Consider the following 18,624-nt stretch of genomic DNA (forward strand, 5'->3'; position numbering starts at 1 on the left):
AAGAAACTCTGCATAGGACAGTGATAGGATGCTTGTTTCCTTGGATGAAAAAGTCTGGTAGTCTCATCTTCTTAAACATTTACTTGTTCAGTCAGGACAAGAGAATCTGAGCTTGGATGTCATTTTGTAGTAAAAGGTGAGTTAAACTTGTAAACATCAGCTGGTGTTCACTCTGATGATGTATCGATGGTCTGTATTCTGCCTTCTGTAGCACGATGCTGCTGGGAAGAAGCCTGATTATGTCAGCGTTGTGTTCAGTGGCTCCTGCTGGGTCCATTTCTGACAAATAGGCTCCAAAGAGTTCAGGTGTTTAAAAGCTCAGGGTTGCTGTCAGCAGACGAGGTGGCCGAGTGGTTAAGGCGATGGACTGCTAATCCATTGTGCTCTGCACGCGTGGGTTTGAATCCCATCCTCGTCGTGAGCGACTCTGGTTTCTACTCCAACATTATGGAATTACTGTGAGGCTTTTAACTGACACAGATACCAGTTGAGTCAACTTCCCTTTCACAACCTGACCAAAACAACTCAGACACCCAGAGCTCACATGTGTCAATCACCTCTGTAGAAGGTCCCGCCCCCACAGAGCTATAAATCCTCCCATCAGTGAAGAAAACTGAAGACGCCTCTTGGATGAGAGCAGAAGCATCTTCAAGAAACCTGAAACAGTCCACTTGGTACATTTAAATAATTCTACAATTTCTTTCAGCTTTCGTCCAAAGCCACGTGCATGTATCACATGTATATAATATATATGTGATACTCTTTCATCTACTCATGAACCAAAAATGCAGTCTAATACCAGTAAATTTGTGCAGAAAAATGTCATTTGTGCTCCTTCTTTTATTTATTTGTTTATTTAGTATTTTTTAATGTATTTTCTTTCAATTCACATTTTGTCCATTAACTTCATAATCACTCTTCACAGTCGCCATCTCATCACATGACGAAAGTTTGGGTTCTGTATTGGTGGTAAAATATCCTTCCATGCCCCTCACTAGTTTGCACACAGAAAAGCATATTTTACTGGTTTCAAATCTCTTAGTGTGTTCTCTCACTTAAACCAGCTGTGGCAGCTTTCATTGTGTGATTGATTTTAAAATATAAAGATAGAACAGAACCATTGGAAGAAGATGTCAGGACATTTGAAGGAATGTAAATCTCCTCTTGAAATGTTGCAGTGTGCAGCTGAGACTCTCTGGCAGTGGCACAAGGAGCCACAATGGCAGAACCTGGACCCTCCTGGAGGAGAACCACAGGTGAGGGCCTTCTTGGCTCCAGATTGATGGAAATCAAGTGTCTGAGGCTGTTAGCAGCCATGAAGTTGATCTGGTTGGGCACTGGTATTTTTTCTTGCTGCAGCTCAGGAGTGATTCAGGAGAAGAGTTTCAGAACAGCCAAGGTTGGGGACTGGAATTTTCAAATTTCCCCTGGAACCAGACAAACTTGGGAGGTAAAACCTCCAATCATAGCCACTCAGATGCAGCTGCAGAAAGAAGCTGTCATCTACCCTGACAGTCAGAGCATCAAGTCAAGAAAACATCAACCATCTTGTAGTTCCAAACCTTCACCTGTCAGATTCAGCTACTTCTTATTGTGGGACTTTAAATTTGAACACAATGGAATTTGGACAAGGAGTTTTCCTTCAAGTCAGAACATCATCGTCCAGCCTCCAACCAGAGGTCCATCAGTTATCATGGGAGCCACATGTGGAGTCTGGATTCTTTTCTAGAATGTGACGGCAATGACAGTCCTGCCAAGTGACATCACTGACATGACTGGATGACTTCAGTCACATGACTGGATGGCTTCAGTCACGTGACTGGATGGCTTTAGTCACGTGACTGGATGACTTCAGTCACATGACTGGATGATTTGAAAATTTTGTTGTTGGCCTCTGGACCTTTTTTAAATCAGTAGTTGACCACAGGTAGCTTAGCTAACTGTTAACTAATTAACTTTTAGTCCAGACAAAGAATGTGGGTTGACAGTTATTCATACACAGTCTTTGGTTTCAGATGCAGCCTCAACTGAGACTCCTGGTTCAGAGGATGGGTTTGTTTGCTGTCAGGTTGCCACCTTTTAGAAATGAAAATCAGGGACGCCCACCACGGCTCCTGGGGGCCATGACCACCAGGGGCCTGACTCCCATGAGGTGGGTGCCCACAGCAGTGGTGTGTTTTATTTTGTAGGTGTTTTTAGTCAAGGGGTGATCAAGAAAGCAATTCCTCCTACTTAAAGCTTGAAATGCTTTATCACCAATAAACACATTCTTTATTGTTCAACACTGAACTGCACAATTAAGTTTTAAAATACAAACTCAATAAATGGAGAACTTTATGTGACTTAAGTTCATAACACATCAGCAGGTTTCCCTCCCTTCTTTTTCCAAGTCTCCTTCTTGTTCCTCCTTGCAGCTCTGGGGAACTCTTGGTCTCTCAAAGCCCTGTTGGAAAACTCTGAACAGGACTGCTCAAAGTTGAGAGTGATCACTCCTTTGAGCTCCATGGAGCTCCTGTTCCTGCAGTCACTCCATTTCTGCTTTTCATTTTGTGTTTGTATTAAAGTTCTATTGCTGAAAAAAAAGAGACTTTTTTGCCTTTTTCTTGAAGTAAATATATGAGGGTCTAAACTGACCCATAACACCATGGATGTTACAATAGTTAATAATATTAAAATGAAGAATAAATCAAACCAATCCATGTCAGAGATGTGTTCTAACACCCCTCAGTAATGGTCAGGAAACACAACAACCTTTTGTTTATTTCTATGATTTTCTTGAGGTTCATTTGATCATTTTTTAACTGAAATCGAGGGTTTACTGACTAAAAAAAGGTCCAGAGGCCCACAACAAAATATTCAAATCAATATTTCCATGATAAGGAAGCCTAACAAGGAAACCAAGAGATGGGAAACAACTTGGATGATAGAAAATTGTTTTAGTTTATTTGACAGCTGATTGAAGACGTGGGTCAAAACTGACCTGTTAACATAAGAGATGGGAACAGAAAGCTAACACAAGAGGAAGGTTGAAGCTATGAAAAAGGAGTTTGATAAAAATCTTGAACTGACAGTAGAAATATCCTTTTGTGTGTTTACCTTTGTTGACAGAAGTCACTTTAGCTTGGCAGCAGTGTTAATTTTGAAAGGAAAATTTTTCATTGACTACACTTTATTTAACTTAAATACTATACTATACTAATAAGTACTGACAACGAAAATTAAAACAAAATCGCTGTTCACTATAAGCTGACGAGTAAAAACGTGATGAAAAGGATGACGGCGGCCGGCCGGACTCTCAGGGTTACAACCATCCTTAATGCCTTGATTTCTTTTCTTTTGAACCAATTAATCATCTCAAAACAAATTTGACCTCTCAGTCTGACTTTTTGATTGGCAGCCCTGACCCCACACTCGCCCCGCCCTCCGCGGTGTGTCAGTGCACGTTGCAGAGACGCTGTGTAGACGAGCAGCAGACCTTCACCTGTGGCGGCAGCGTGGAAAGTTGGAAGAAAAAGACGAGCGGATTTATGGACGCATTTCTGTTATCATCCTGCTGAACAGAAGACGGAGTGTGTTGTTCCTGACAAGGATGGGGAGCGTTGTGGATCTTAGATTAGTGGAAAAAACACGACCAGTTTGAAAAGACACCTGAAGGCCCGCCATCCCGCAGCTGGAGCTTTACTCTTGTGGCTTGTCAGTCAAATACAGAAACAAGAACTTGCACTTTTTCTAACAGGCTTCTGACGTTTCATTATTATGATCATGATCCTTATTGACAAGAGCAATGTGCTTCAATCTCAGTTTAAATGACAGTTTCATGTTTGCTTTGTATGGAGGTTTATAGAACATCACATATCCCTTTGCAACATCTCAGGAAAATAAAACATTGCTTCAGACTAAAATGAGACTAAAACTTAAGACAAAAGACTAAATTTAAACTAAAACTGTTCTAAACTAAAAGGCTAAGATGGGAATTTAACTGAATCCAGTCTTCGATGACTGACGATAACTAAAACAAAAGGAAAAATTCTTGTCAAAAAGAATGTCTGCTAGCTTGACAAATAAGTGCACAAACTGGGTTCAAGCTGGACTTTGGACACTGGTATCTGCAACAACTCCCATCAACTCCTAATCTAGCATCTCTGCTGTGCTCAAACTATTTTACAGAACATTTGACAGACCTGTGGAGCAGTGAGGACAGACATGAGTTGATCCACATGATCCACTGAAGCGCCATTTTCCCCTGCCACTGAGGTCACCAACATGAGCTGGAGTTGGGACTCTTGAACTGAACCTGGTATCACAGCGACACCTACTGCTGCTAAATGGAACAGCAACATTGAACCCAAGTACAGGATTGGATGGAGACTGATGGTCGCTGTTTGGGTTTTTGAAGAACAAGGAGGGTGTTGGTTCAAGCTGGATTCTCAGAGACTATTTCCCCAACCTCTACATTGGCATCTACACTGTCATCCAGTCATGTGACTGAAGTCATCCAGTCATGTGACTGAAGTCATCCATTCATGTCAGTGATGTCACTTGGCAGGACTGTCATTGCCGTCACATTCTAGAAAAGAATCCAGACTCCACATGTGGCTCCCATGATAACAGATGGACCTCTGGTTGGAGGCTGAACGATGATGTTTGGACTTGAAGGAAAACTCCTTCTCCAAATTCCATTGTGTTCAAATTTCAAGTCCCACAATAAGAAGTAGCTGAATCTGACAGGTGAAGGTTTGGAACTCCAAGATGGTTGATGTTTTCTTGACTTGATGCTCTGACTGTCAGGGTAGATGACAGCTTCTTTCTGCTGCTGCATCTGAGTGGCTATGATGTGAGGTTTTACCTCCCAAGGTTGTCTGGTTCCAGGGGAAATTTGAAAATTCCAGTCCCCAACCTTGGCTGTTCTGAAACTCTTCTCCTGAATCACTCCTGAGCTGCAGCAAGAAAAAATACCAGTGCCCAACCAGATCAACTTCATGGCTGCTAACAGCCTCAGACACTTGATTTCCATCAATCTGGAGCCAAGAAGGCCCTCACCTGTGGTTCTCCTCCAGGAGGGTCCAGGTTCTGCCAAGTTTGGCTCCTTGTGCCACTGCCAGAGAGCCTCAGCTGCACACTGCAACATTTCAACAGGAGATTTACATTCCTTCAAATGTCCTAAAATCCTATTCCAATGGTTCTGTTCCATATTTATATTTTAAAATCAATCACACAATGAAAGCTGCCACAGCTGGTTTAAGAGAGAGAACACACTAAGAGATTTGAAACCAGTAAAATATGCTTTTCTGTGTGCAAACTAGTGAGGGGCATGGAAGGATATTTTACCACCAATACAGAACCCAAACTTCAGTCATGTGATGAGATGGCGACTCTGATTATGAAGTTAATGGACAAAATGTGAATTGAAAGAAAATGCATTTCTTCTGTAGACTTTGATCCAACATTTGTAGTTAGATTTTGGTGGCTGCTCCATGTTGGAGGAAACCAGGCCAATGTTGGAACGTCACAGGGAAACTCGTTTGCCTCCTCTGCTGCCAGTTCAACCCACTTTGGCAGACGACCACTCACTCCCATCAGTGGAGAGCAGCTTCAACTTGGTTTGGAAGTTTCCATTGTGGATGCATAGGAATGTGGAGAAAACATCCTTTGTCAGAAGTGGGATTTGAACCCACGCCTCCAGGAGAGACTGCGACCTGAACGCAGCGCCTTAGACCGCTCGGCCATCCTGACAGAAACTTAAAGTTGCAGACTGCAATATGAAATGAATTAATTCATTGACAAAGTAGAACTTTTCCACACGAGCAACTGGCTCCTGAGTTGTTGCATTTATTGTTAACATTAAACACACAGTCTGTGTTCATGGCAGTAAGAAATGAATTTAATTTTTCTAAGGGGCAAGAAATGAACCAGATCATTAGAACCTCATAATATCTCTTTATCAGTTTGTTCCATGGGACACATTCCAGACAGGAAGGTCCCCCTGAGACTTGAACTCTGATCACTGATTCAGAGTCCAGAGTGCTCACCATTTCACCATGGAGCCAAACACAAGGAGGAGTTTCCTCAAAATACAACTTGACATCACCTGCAATCCAAACTGTTGCTATTTGGAGGTTCATCTTGCTCTTGTTCCAGACTACATTGCCAAAAGGAACATGAACCACAAGGAAATCATGGAACTCCAGATTTATTCAGGACCTTCTTACTACATCGTATGACCTGTGAGCAAAGACTGGCCAGGCCTTCCTTAATTTATCAGTTAATTACTGCTTCAACAAACATGCCACATAATTAAGTTACCAGAATTTCTCTCATTGAAAAACCCACCAGCCTGATTTCTTGACATGACATGAAAAATTCTCCAAAACCACACAGTTGGGGTCCACAGATACAAGGTTAACCAGGAGGAATCCTGCTCCTGAACCATGGGTGGAACAAAATCCACTGGAAAACTCAGCAATTCCTGAGTGCCACATCCATCCAGGAGCTTGGGTCTCCACTTGACTGTGATGATCCATGAGATCCAAGGAGGACAGAGGAAAGAAGGATCCTGTTGGAGATCTCCTACCTTCTTCCTACAAGTCAGAGGTTCATAACCTCACTTGTTGGTGGTGCCCTCAACCTGCTGAGAGCATCACTTAGTTATCTACAGAGAAACATAGCAGCTCTTCTGAAGGCTGCAGGAAACCTGCTGGAACTGAGACTTGGACTCAGGTCACTGGATTCAAAGTCCAGGGTGCTAACAGGTCCACCATGGCATCTGGGCTTTACTTACCATGTAAAAAGGACCACAGTGGTCGTCTGGTTTTAATTTTCACAAACAAATACGGTTTAAAACTTTTAGACAGTGACACAGGGCTCTTATTTGAAGGGCCATGGGATGTGAAATATCCCAAACCTCTGAGATCAGAGCGCTCACTTTGATCTCAGGGTCCTGACTTTGGGGGTTCTTCCTTTGGTCTTCAAATACTTGTGGTTTTTATTGGCATAACTTTCAACTTGCATGCAAAAAGACAATCACAGTCAATTTAAACCCAGCAGACAGTGTTTATTTCTAATGAATCAGACAATCGCACAAATGAGAATTAAAGGAAAAACAAAAAAAAAAGGTTGAAAAAAATCATTCTCCACTCTGAAGCTTTTGAAAGTTCATTTGAAGGTTTAAAAGTGGTGGTGAGGAGGACACCCTGATCCTCCCTGTCGTCACTGCCAGGATTCTTTCTTCTGGTGCTGTGGTTCTTCTGATGAAGGGCGGCATGATGTTTGCTGTCTCAGGCTCCACCAAATGTCCTCTTAAGACGCCACAATGTGGCCTCTTCAGTGCTCCATCTTCCCTGCATCGCAGACACAAGGGTTTCTCCTGGTGCCGACCCTATCATCCTTCTACCGAATGGTGCGGCGATGGATCCTCAGAGGACGCTGGGATCCTTCTTCTCATCAGTGCCACAGTTTTTCATGGAGGGAACAACAGGAGCTTTTTAGTCATGTTTTGCTTGGTGTTTCCTGCACAGAGCATCAGGATCTGTGACGCCATCTTGTGATAGTGGATTCATTTATCTGCTATTTCAACACATTCAAGTTCATTATCCCTACATGACAAAATACATTTGGTGTGGAGTTTTACTTTCTGGCCTCAATCATAATGTGTGCATTTATTCTTCATTAACATTTCTCAGCTTTGTAAGTTTATGATATTTTGTCTTCCTCTGTTTTCTATTCCATTGTTGTTGATGATTCTATTCCAGGTTTGAGTTCCCTGTTGACTGAAGCAGAAACAGGAACAAAAAGCTGGAGGTGGTCAGAGCTCCAAGTTGGGACGCTGATATTAAAGTAGGAGATGAACACATCCAGGTTAGCCATCACTCTCAGAACCTGCTACTTTACCTCTTCAGAATGTAGCAGCATAGCATAGCTTCATCTCACCAGTTAGTGGCCCACTTTGATGTCTGGGATATGAGGTTAAAGGTTCTTTACAGCTCTGAATGAAGGGTTTATAAAGTGTTAACAATGCCATGAATAACACAAGCATTCAGTAATCCTTGATAAAAGGAGACTCACCATCAAGTTGGACCAGTTGAAGAACAAAAGGACTTCTCCACGATCACATTTATCCTCTCTCTCTCTCTGCGTGGACACAACAAATGAGCTGGTTCAGAGACACGAGGCAAAAAAAGCTGGATGAACTCTTCTTCATTCCAAAAATGACTTCACCCTTGAACACTGACGTCAGGTCATTTTATAGGGTCCTCCATTTTTTCATTTATGTGACGTTGCATATTGGGAAATAATTAATTATAAAAAAAATACTATATTTTGATGAAAACTATATTTGATCAGGAAAACTACATCGGGTCAAATAAATCCATCGTTAGTGACAGTGTTACTAATTTTAACTTTAGTGCTCTGGTGCTGATTGCCTCATTAAGATCTTCATGAAGAAATAAACTGAAATTTGTAAAAAAAAATTTTTTTTTTTTTTTTACAGAGTTGGCAGTTTGAGCATTGAATCTTTCTTTGTGTTGAGAACAAAGCCTCAAAGCCTTCATGTTTCAGTTTGCTTCACAGCTAACAGACAAACACCTCTTAGCCTGGTTCTGGTAGTCCAGGTTTAAACACCAACACAAGGATTTTATGCTGATTTCTTCACATGCAGCTGAAATCTAGACTTCAAGTGTTCATGTGAGGTTACAGCTTCACGCCTATTTAGTTTTCAACAAATATTACGTCACTTTTATGCATTGAGCTTACTAACGAACTTTAGTCTCAGTAGCTGAATCTGTTAGGGGGAAGGCAGTGTGGACCGGCAGGAGCCTCCTACAAAATGCAATGGAGAGAAGAAGAAATCCTGAGGAGTCGCTATGAGATTGAAGTGTGAAAGACGTGGCTCCTTTGGTGGTGATAGGATTTGAGCTATTGACTCTATTTTTAGTTTATTTCAATGTTATTGCAAACATCAGCTGCTCACTTATCAGCTAGCAAGTAAACAACAGTATTGTTCAGTGTGCTAGCTGAAGTAGACCGAGCGGTCAGTTGAGTCTTTATTTCCATGTGTGCTCATGGTAGCAGGGGTTTAGATTTCTAAATGTAACCCTTTTACCACCGGCTCCAATATTAAAACCCACCTTAGGCTTACAGGGAACACTTTAACTCATTTCAAATATCTTGTATGGTAAAAGTCCCATCTGGAATAATTAATATCAATCTAGGGCAATGTATGATTCTCACTCTTAAATATTCAACTGGAGGCTATGGGGAGTACACTTGACCTTTAAACTCTGCTGTAAAGCTTCAGTAACAACACACAAATTCAATGAAACAACACAAGATTTCAGTTTAGAAAATGTATTAAAGGCTTGCAGAAAAACACATTCAAACCTTGAATAAACAAGACTATAGAAAATAAAAAGAACCCCGGGGTATATTGTTTGTCTCTCTTTCAACTGTCTAATTTTATTTCGAGTGCACTCATGTTTACTTTCGTTGGCCTGCTTTAGTTGGAGCTCATGATGGAAACCTTTACCAGATCCCCCCGTGTGTCGGTGACGTCAACAATACCGGACCGCAGCCGATGAATCCCTCGCTCGTTATGGCAGCAACCGTCCCGCTCGCAGCAGCCCGCAGCAACAGACCTCCGTGACTCGGCAGCAGCGGCACATCCTCCGACTCCGTCGGCAGCAGTGACGCGTCCTCCGTTAACGACTCTCTCCCGAGGCGACTATCCGAAGCTCCTGTCCCGTCCGTGCAGCGGCGTCTCCCTTCAGCGTGGACAGCCTAGCCTCCCGCTAGCTTCTGTAACTGGACTTGCCTGGTGCTCAAAACACAATCGGTGGCGGAGAATCCGACTCACGCACTCCGATCACGTCGGTCAATTACAGTTCACAGTCCGTTACCGATAAAAACTCCTCTCCGACGACACACAGTCTCCAAACTCCGATAACGTTATGCCATTCACACGATGCTCCTTCTTCCTCGCGCGCGTTTCTCCCGGAAGTGTAAGCACTAAAGGTCATGAACTCACTCACGTAACCTAACGTAATAGAATTACTTTAACATTTTTGAAAGACATTCACACCCCATGAAATGATGTTTTTTTGAAAGTTACTAATTTTAAACAAATTTTATACATTTTAATATCTTCTTCATAACAAATACTAATTTATGTAAATTTTAGCTTAACCATGAACTGGCATTTTATTCTTAACTTATTCCTATGAAAATCATGAAATAAATACCACTGATTTATCGGAGTATTACATAAACCTAGGATTAAATTAAAGCTGCAGTCAGCGTTGTTTGGGCCTGAGCCTCCTCCCGCCCACCGGGGCCGAGCAGCAGGGGTCGTCCTGAATCCAGTGATGAATTTTATGAAAGTCTTGGGACTTGTACACTGCAAGCAACTGCTGTATGTTGGCCCTGCGATGGACTGTCGAACTGTCCAGGGTGAACCCCGCCTCTCGCCCGTTGATGCTGGGATAGTCTCCAGCCCCCCCGCGACCCTTCATAGTAAGGAATAAGCGGAAGACAACGATGGACGATAAAGCCTTAATTAGCGAGTAAGGGGATTGTTAAAGGTACCTGAAGCTGGTAGACTTTAGCTGAAGTTAATGCTAATGCTACCTGACATTCTTGCTAGTTTATGAACTTTAATGGCAGGAGAATAAAGGGAACTATGTTCTTTTTCTGTACTGCATCAAACATGGAGGTGAGTTTAGTCTCATTTTGTGTATAAAATACTATCACAACATACAGACACAAGGTTTGATGAAACTTCACTATTTGAGGACATTTTTTTTAATATATTTTTTCTTTTTGGGGGGGGGGGGGTGAATGTCCTGTATTATTTTGTTGAATTTGTGCTTTTCTTTTCCTGATAGTTCATGGTAGCATTATCAGCTTTAGTCAGTAGAGGGCAGTATGCCCCCTGTTGTTGTTTCGTTTGACGTGTCAAATTAATTTGACCTTGTCTGCTGCCTCTTGCAGGTTTCAACTTGAATGAGAAAGTTTTTTATTATCCACCAGTAGCGGCTGGCTCATAGGGGGCGCTGGGGCGCCGCCCCACCAGATGTGGAGAGGAAAATCTCTACATGTATTTATACATATATATGTGCATATGTTTACAATTTTTAGCGTCAATGTCAGCCTTACTTAATTGTGTGTGTCTACATGCAATATGGGTCATTTAAACAACATTTACGCCAACTGACTCATTCAATTAATAGTGAATTTACTCTGATAGACTGTATAATTTGTCTTTAGGGGCGCTCGTCAAAGCGCCCCAGACCTGCAATTAATTAGCCAATCCTGTATGGTTGCTAGGGAAAAATAATGAATAATTGGCCAATCAACATCGCCAAATTTAACGGCGTAGGGGCGCTGGAAAAGTCGCCCCAACGCCAACGTAAAATGCGTGAAGGTTTGGATTGCTAAAGCTAGCTGAGGAGCCCGCGATATTCTTTTTGCGTAGTGAGATTCCCAGATTTCCGATGCCCTACGAAAAAAAATACCGCGAGAAGTGAGTGAGAGAGAAAATGATGACAACAACGGTCGAAGTTCAAGAGCAGCAGTTTCCACTGATTTCGGTGAGATCCCTTTTAAATTTCCCTTTTGCGAGGAGGACCATGGCGGAAAAAATCCGCGTTAAGGAGCTGGGACCGGACAAGCCTGAAATCAACATCCAGCAGCAGTCCAAGGAAAAGGCTAAATCCTACAACAGGACTTTTTGCCGGAGCTGGTTTCAGCGCAAGCCGTGGCTGACGGGTTGTGGAGCAGCCAACGCACTTTTTTGCTTCCCCTGCATCCCTTTCAGGAGTGACCGGTGTGATTCAGCATGGACACAGACAGGAATCACTGACCTAAAGCACCTCTCCGAGCGGATTAAGAAACACGAAAGAGCGAAAATTCACATGGAAAACTGCGTGAAGCTAGCGGTTCTTGGGAAGATTAGCATAGCAACGCAGCTCGATGACAGTCACCGCATCGCTGTAAGGAAGCACAATGATGAGGTAGATAAGAACCGTAACATCTTATCTAAGATAATTAACTGTTAAATTCTGTGGTGCTTTTGAACTGGCTCTGCGGGGACATGACGAAAGTGATTCCTCTGACAACGCTGGAATATTCAGAGGTCCAGTTGACTTGATGGCATCCATTGATCGGGACTTGAGGGAGCACCTTGAAAATGCAACCGTTTTTAAAGGCACCTCGAAGACAGTACAGAACGAGCTCCTGGACTGTATGCTGGCAGTTTTGAGAGAACAGATCCTGGATGAAGTTAAATCGGCAGACTTTTTAGCGATCCAGGCTGATGAAACTACTGACGTTTCAACACAGTGTCAGTTAGTCTTAGTTCTGAGATACATTGACGACCGCCACAATATTCAAGAGCGGTTCTTTGAATTTTTGAAACTGCCCAACACCTGTGCGGATGCAATAGCCAGTGCCTTATTGGAGAGGCTGCACAGCATCCTTTCTGAGGGACAAGAAAAGAAGCTGATTGCCCAGGCCTGTGATGGGGCAGCTGTGATGAGGGGTGCCAAAGGAGGAGTGCAGCGAAAGGTACAAGACATCTATCCAAACGCTCACTATGTTCACTGCTATGCCCATCAGTTAAACCTGATACTGCAGCAAGCAACCTCCCACATCCCTCAGATCAGTCACTTTTTTTCTGACATGGGGGGATTTGCTTCTCTTTTCTCTAAGTCAAGCAAGAGAACTGCAGTGCTTGATGAGATGGTTGCGCACCGACTTCCAAGTGCATCATCAACACGTTGGAACTTCAACAGTCGTGTTAACACAGTTTATGAGCACAAGAAGGATCTGGTGAATTGCTTTCAGGCTATCCGGAACAGTGAAGGGTTTGATAGCCAGACAAAGAGAGAAGCTGGTGGCTATGTGAGAATGCTGGAAGATGAAACTTTTTGTTTTTTACTGGCCCTGTTCCACAAAATCATGCCACATGTGGACATCCTTTACAACCAGCTGCAGAAGAGAAACATTGATGCTGTCTACATGGCAGGAGTCACCCAGACATTCATTGACCACATGCAGGCTATCAGGTATGCTAAATTAATTAATTTGTAGCCTAACCTCAATTTCTCTGTATATGTAGACTTAAATGCTTATATATCACCTTATTTAAAGAATTGATTTATCTGTATAATATAACTGACAGTAATGATATCCACCTTTGGTTTTGTTCATGTATCCCTAACCAGTTTTTAGAACTTACTCATGAAACTTATGTGTTGGGTCAGGGAGGATGTGCCTACTCTGGCTGAGGATGAGGAGTTCAGGGGACCTGCTCAGGAGCCACCCGCAAAGAGACGCAGAACCTTGGGAGAAGACACACTGCACCATTTGGCACTGGAGGTAAGAACTTGCTTCTTAGTGTGATTTGAATCACATTATTAAATAAAATCAAAATAAGATGTTGGCCATATGATACAGTGGTCCAGACTTAAATGTATATTCTTTTATGATGATATGAATCATTACAGTATGTTTATTACATAATATAGGCTAGCTCATCAGGTCAATGTATTAAGACAAGTGAAGATGCAATAATTCCTATTTTGTATAATTATATCATTGCATAGGTATGTGACACCATTGTGAGCCATGCCAAGGAGAGATTTAGTTTCACCAAGCATCTTGTCAGCGCCACACTCCTGCAAGGAGACCTGTTCCCACAGCACAGCCGAAAGTTCCCAGATTCAGCACTGAAAACCACAGTGGAAGCCTATCCCTCATTGGACAAGGCCAGACTTCAAACAGAGCTGTCTCTGATCTACGGGAACGAAGAGTTTCAGAGTTGCAGTGGTGCACTGGCTCTCTATCAGGTTTTGATGGAAAATAACCTTCAAGACACGTTCACTGAAACTGTAAGTCTGCTCAACATCCTCATCACCACACCAATGACAACGTCAGAATCTGAGAGGTGCTTCTCCACTTTGAAGAGGATAAAAACTTTTCTTACAAATACCATGGCACAAGATCGGCTCAACGCTCTGGCTATGCTCTCCACTGAGAAAAAACTGACACGAAACATTCCTGGTTTCAACACCAGGGTCATTGAGAAATTTGCCTCCCAGAAAGAGAGACGAGCAAAGTTCCTGTACAAATAACTGCTGAATTCGAACACACACCCAGAAAGACTGAAACAAATAGACAGAGAGACAGAGGGAGAGAGACAGGTAGACGAAGAGAGAAAGAGAGACGGACACAAAGAGAGAGAGACAGAGAGAGACACACACACTAAGAGACAGACAAACAGAGATAGAGACACACAGAGAAAAGGACACAAAGACGGAGACACAGAGAAGGAGACAGAGACAGACACAGATGAACAAAGAGAGAGACAGAGAGAGAGAGACAAACACACACATTGTTGATTTGTATTGTATAGATTAAGCTCAAATCACCTTCTGTAAAGTTAACATCATTGTATAATATTTGATCGCATAAAATTTACTGTAGTTGTAAATTGTTGTTGTTTTTTTTTGTCTTTGAAACTGTCGATTTTAAGAAGGAAAGTAAATACTATTTTAAAACATTGAATAATTGTCCGGCTGCTCTTTTTGAAAGATTATACTAGACTAGGCACGGAAGTGTTTTTGGCACACCAGCCCCACAAAGAATTTTTTTCACCAGCCACCACTGGCTTCTGTCATTTAGTTTACAGGAAATGTTGATGACACACTGGGATTTTTTGTTCTCCTGCTGTCACTGTCAAGTGCCAGCTTAACATGTGAGAGGTAGCAGGATCCATGCATGTGTTCATGTTTACAGCAGACAAGGAGGAAACCTTGGAGGATTTCAGGGACTTTTAGCAGTGGTTCACACTTCAGGTGTGAAAGCTTCTAAGTATAAAATTTTAAGTGAGCGAGCCAGGAGTTGAAGCTAGAATCTTCTGACAGTAGTCAGTCATGCTATCCATTGCACCACCAGCCCTGTGAAAACCTCTTCATGTTCATGTGTACTTGATTTTATAGAAAATCCAAACGATCTGGTGGCATTTTCAGGGGACACAATGGTGCAGTGGTCAGCACTGTGGCCTCACAGCAAGAAGGTTCCAGATTTGAGCCCCAGCTGTGTGGAGTCTGCATGTTCTCCCTGTGTCTGTGTGGGTTCTCTCTGGTACTCCAGCTTCCTCCCACAGTCCAAAGACATCAAGAGGGGACAAGGCTGATTGATACTCTAAATTGACTGTAGGTGTGGCTGTGAGTGTGAATGGTTGTCTGTCTCTATGTGTTGGCCCTGTGATGGACTGGTGACCTGTCCAGGATGAACCCCGCCTCATGTCCGAAGGCTGCTGGGATAGGCTCCACCCCCACACACAAACCTTGACATATAATCAGTGGAGAAAAGGAAATTAATCTACACTCATGACTTCATCTGTTTTAAGAACTGAACTGGATATAAACTCTGAGAATTCAGAGTAAGGACCAGGAGGGTGGGACACAATAATAGATAGGAGGAAATGTGGAGTCTGGGTTCTTTTCTAGAATGTGAAGGCAATGACAGTCCTGCCAAGTGACATCACTGACATGAATGGATGACTTCAGTCACATGACTGGATGACTTCAGTCACATGACTGGATGACAGTGTAGATTCCAATGTAGAGGTTAGGGAAATAGTCTCTGAGAATCCAGCTTGAACCAACGCCCTCCTTGTTCTTCAAAAACCCAAACAGCGACCATCAGTCTCCCTCCAATCCTGTACTTGGGTTCAATGTTGCTGTTCCATTTTGCAGCAGTAGGTGTCACTGTGATACCAGGTTCAGTTCAAGAGTCCCAACTCCAGCTCATGTTGGTGACCTCAGTTGCAGGGGAAAATGGCGCTTCAGTGGATCATGTGGATCAACTCATGTCTGTCCTCACTGCTCCACAGGTCTGTCAAATGTTCTGTAAAATAGTTTGAGCACAGCAGAGATGCTAGATTAGGAGTTGATGGGAGTTGTTGCAGATACCAGTGTCCAAAGTCCAGCTTGAACCCAGTTTGTGCACTTATTTGTCAAGCTAGCAGAGATTCTTTTCACTGCCAAGCTAAAGTGACTTCTGTCAACAAAGGTAAACATACAAAAGGATATTTCTACTGTCAGTTCAAGATTTTTATCAAACTCCTTTTTCATAGCTTCAACCTTCCTCTTGTGTTAGCTTTCTGTTCCCATCTCTGATGTTAACAGGTCGGTTTTGACCCACGTCTTCAATCAGCTGTAAAATAAACTAAAAACAATTTTCTATGATCCAAGTTGTTTCCCATCTCTTGGTTACCTTGTTAGGCTTCCTTATCCATGGAAATATTGATTGGAATATTTTGTTGTGGGCCTCTGGACCTTTTTTTAGTCAGTAAACCCTCGATTTCAGTTTAAAAAATGATCAAATGAACCTCAAGAAAATCATAGAAATAAACAAAAGGTTGTTGTGTTTGCTGACCATTACTGAGGGGTGTTAGAACACATCTCTGACATGGATTGGTTTGATTTATTATTCATTTTAATATTATTAACTATTGTAACATCCATGGTGTTATGGGTCAGTTTCGACCCTCATATATTTACTTCAAGAAAAAGGCAACAAAGTCTCTTTTTTTCAGCAATAGAACTTTAATACAAACACAAAATGAAAAGCAGAAATGGAGTGACTGCAGGAACAGGAGCTCCATGGAGCTCAAAGGAGTGATCACTCTCAACTTTGAGCAGTCCTGTTCAGAGTTTTCCAACAGGGCTTTGAGAGACCAAGAGTTCCCCAGAGCTGCAAGGAGGAACAAGAAGGAGACTTGGAAAAAGAAGGGAGGGAAACCTGCTGATGTGTTATGAACTTAAGTCACATAAACTTCTCCATTTATTGAGTTTGTATTTTAAAAGTTCATTGTGCAGTTCAGTGTTGAACAATAAAGAATGTGTTTATTGGTGATAAAGCATTTCAAGCTTTAAGTAGGAGGAATTGCTTTCTTGATCACCCCTTGACTAAAAACACCAACAAAATAAAACACACCACTGCTGTGGGCACCCACCTCATGGGAGTCAGGCCCCTGGTGGTCCTGGCCCCCAGGAGCCGTGGTGGGCGTCCCTTATTTTCATTTCTGAAAGGTGGCAACCTGACAGCAAACAAACCCATCCTCTGAACTTGGAGTCTCAGTTGAGGCTGCATCTGAAACCAAAGACTTTGTATGAATAACTGTCAACCCACATTCTTTGTCTGGACTAAAAGTTAATTAGTTAACAGTTAGCTAAGCTACCTGTGGTCAACTACTGATTTAAAAAAGGTCCAGAGGCCCACAACAAAATTTTCAAATCATCCAGTCATGTGACTGAAGTCATCCATTCATGTCAGTGATGTCACTTGGCAGGACTGTCATTGCCGTCACATTCTAGAAAAGAATCCAGACTCCACATGTGGCTCCCATGATAACTGATGGACCTCTGGTTGGAGGCTGGACGATGATGTTTGGACTTGAAGGAAAACTCCTTGTCCAAATTCCATTGTGTTCAAATTTAAAGTCCCACAATAAGAAGTAGCTGAATCTGACAGGTGAAGGTTTGGAACTACAAGATGGTTGATGTTTTCTTGACTTGATGCCCTGACTGTCAGGGTAGATGACAGCTTCTTTCTGCTGCTGCATCTGAGTGGCTATGATTGGAGGTTTTACCTCCCAAGTTTGTCTGGTTCCAGGGGAAATTTTAAAATTCCAGTCCCCTTGGCTGTTCTGAAACTCTTCTCCTGAATCACTCCTGAGCTGCAGCAAGAAAAAATACCAGTGCCCAACCAGATCAACTTCATGGCTGCTGACAGCCTCAGACACTTGATTTCCATCAAGCTGGAGTCAAGAAGGCCCTCACCTTTGGTTCTCCTCCAGGAGGGTCCAGGTTCTGACATTGTGGCTCCTTGTGCCACTGCCAGAGAGTCTCAGCTGCACACTGCAACATTTCAACAGGAGATTTACATTCCTTCAAATGTCCCGACATCTTATTCCAATGGTTCTGTTCCATATTTATATTTTAAAATCAATCACACAATGAAAGCTGCCACAGCTGGTTTAAGTGAGAGAACACACTAAGAGATTTGAAACCAGTAAAATATGCTTTACTGTGTGCAAACTAGTGAGGGGCATGCAAGGATATTTTACCACCAATACAGAACCCAAACTTTAGTCATGTGATGAGATGGCGACTGTGAAGAGTGATTATGAAGTTAATGGACAAAATGTGAATTGAAAGAAAATACATTAAAAAATACAAAATAAATAAAAGAAGGAGCACAAATGACATTTTTCTGCACAAATTTACTGGTATTAGACTGCATTTTTGGTTCATGAGTAGATGAAAGAGTATCACATATATATATTATATACATGTGATACATGCACGTGGCTTTGGACGAAAGCTGAAAGAAATTGTAGAATTATTTAAATGTACCAAGTGGACTGTTTCAGGTTTCTTGAAGATGCTTCTGCTCTCATCCAAGAGGCGTCTTCAGTTTTCTTCACTGATGGGAGGATTTATAGCTCTGTGGGGGCGGGACCTTCTACAGAGGTGATTGACACATGTGAGCTCTGGGTGTCTGAGTTGTTTTGGTCAGGATGTGAAAGGGAAGTTGACTCAACTGGTATCTGTGTCAGTT

At 42.4% G+C, this 18,624-nt stretch overlaps 2 non-coding genes across 2 annotated transcripts; one reads left to right on the forward strand and one right to left on the reverse strand.

Moving 5' to 3' along the window:
• The first annotated feature begins 336 nt into the window (after positions 1 to 336).
• On the forward strand, positions 337 to 418 carry trnas-gcu (transfer RNA serine (anticodon GCU)). Its single transcript has one exon. It is a non-coding gene; the product is annotated as a tRNA-Ser (tRNA).
• Positions 419 to 5,650: 5,232 nt separating this feature from the next.
• Positions 5,651 to 5,733, reverse strand: trnal-cag (transfer RNA leucine (anticodon CAG)). Its single transcript has one exon. It is a non-coding gene; the product is annotated as a tRNA-Leu (tRNA).
• Between the last annotated feature and the right edge of the window lie 12,891 nt (positions 5,734 to 18,624).

This window comes from Aulostomus chinensis, chromosome 4 (genome assembly GCF_037954235.1).
Source record: "Aulostomus chinensis isolate RoL2024-O1b breed Wild chromosome 4, RoL_Achi_v1.0, whole genome shotgun sequence".
In the NCBI taxonomy this organism is placed as follows: domain Eukaryota; kingdom Metazoa; phylum Chordata; class Actinopteri; order Syngnathiformes; family Aulostomidae; genus Aulostomus; species Aulostomus chinensis.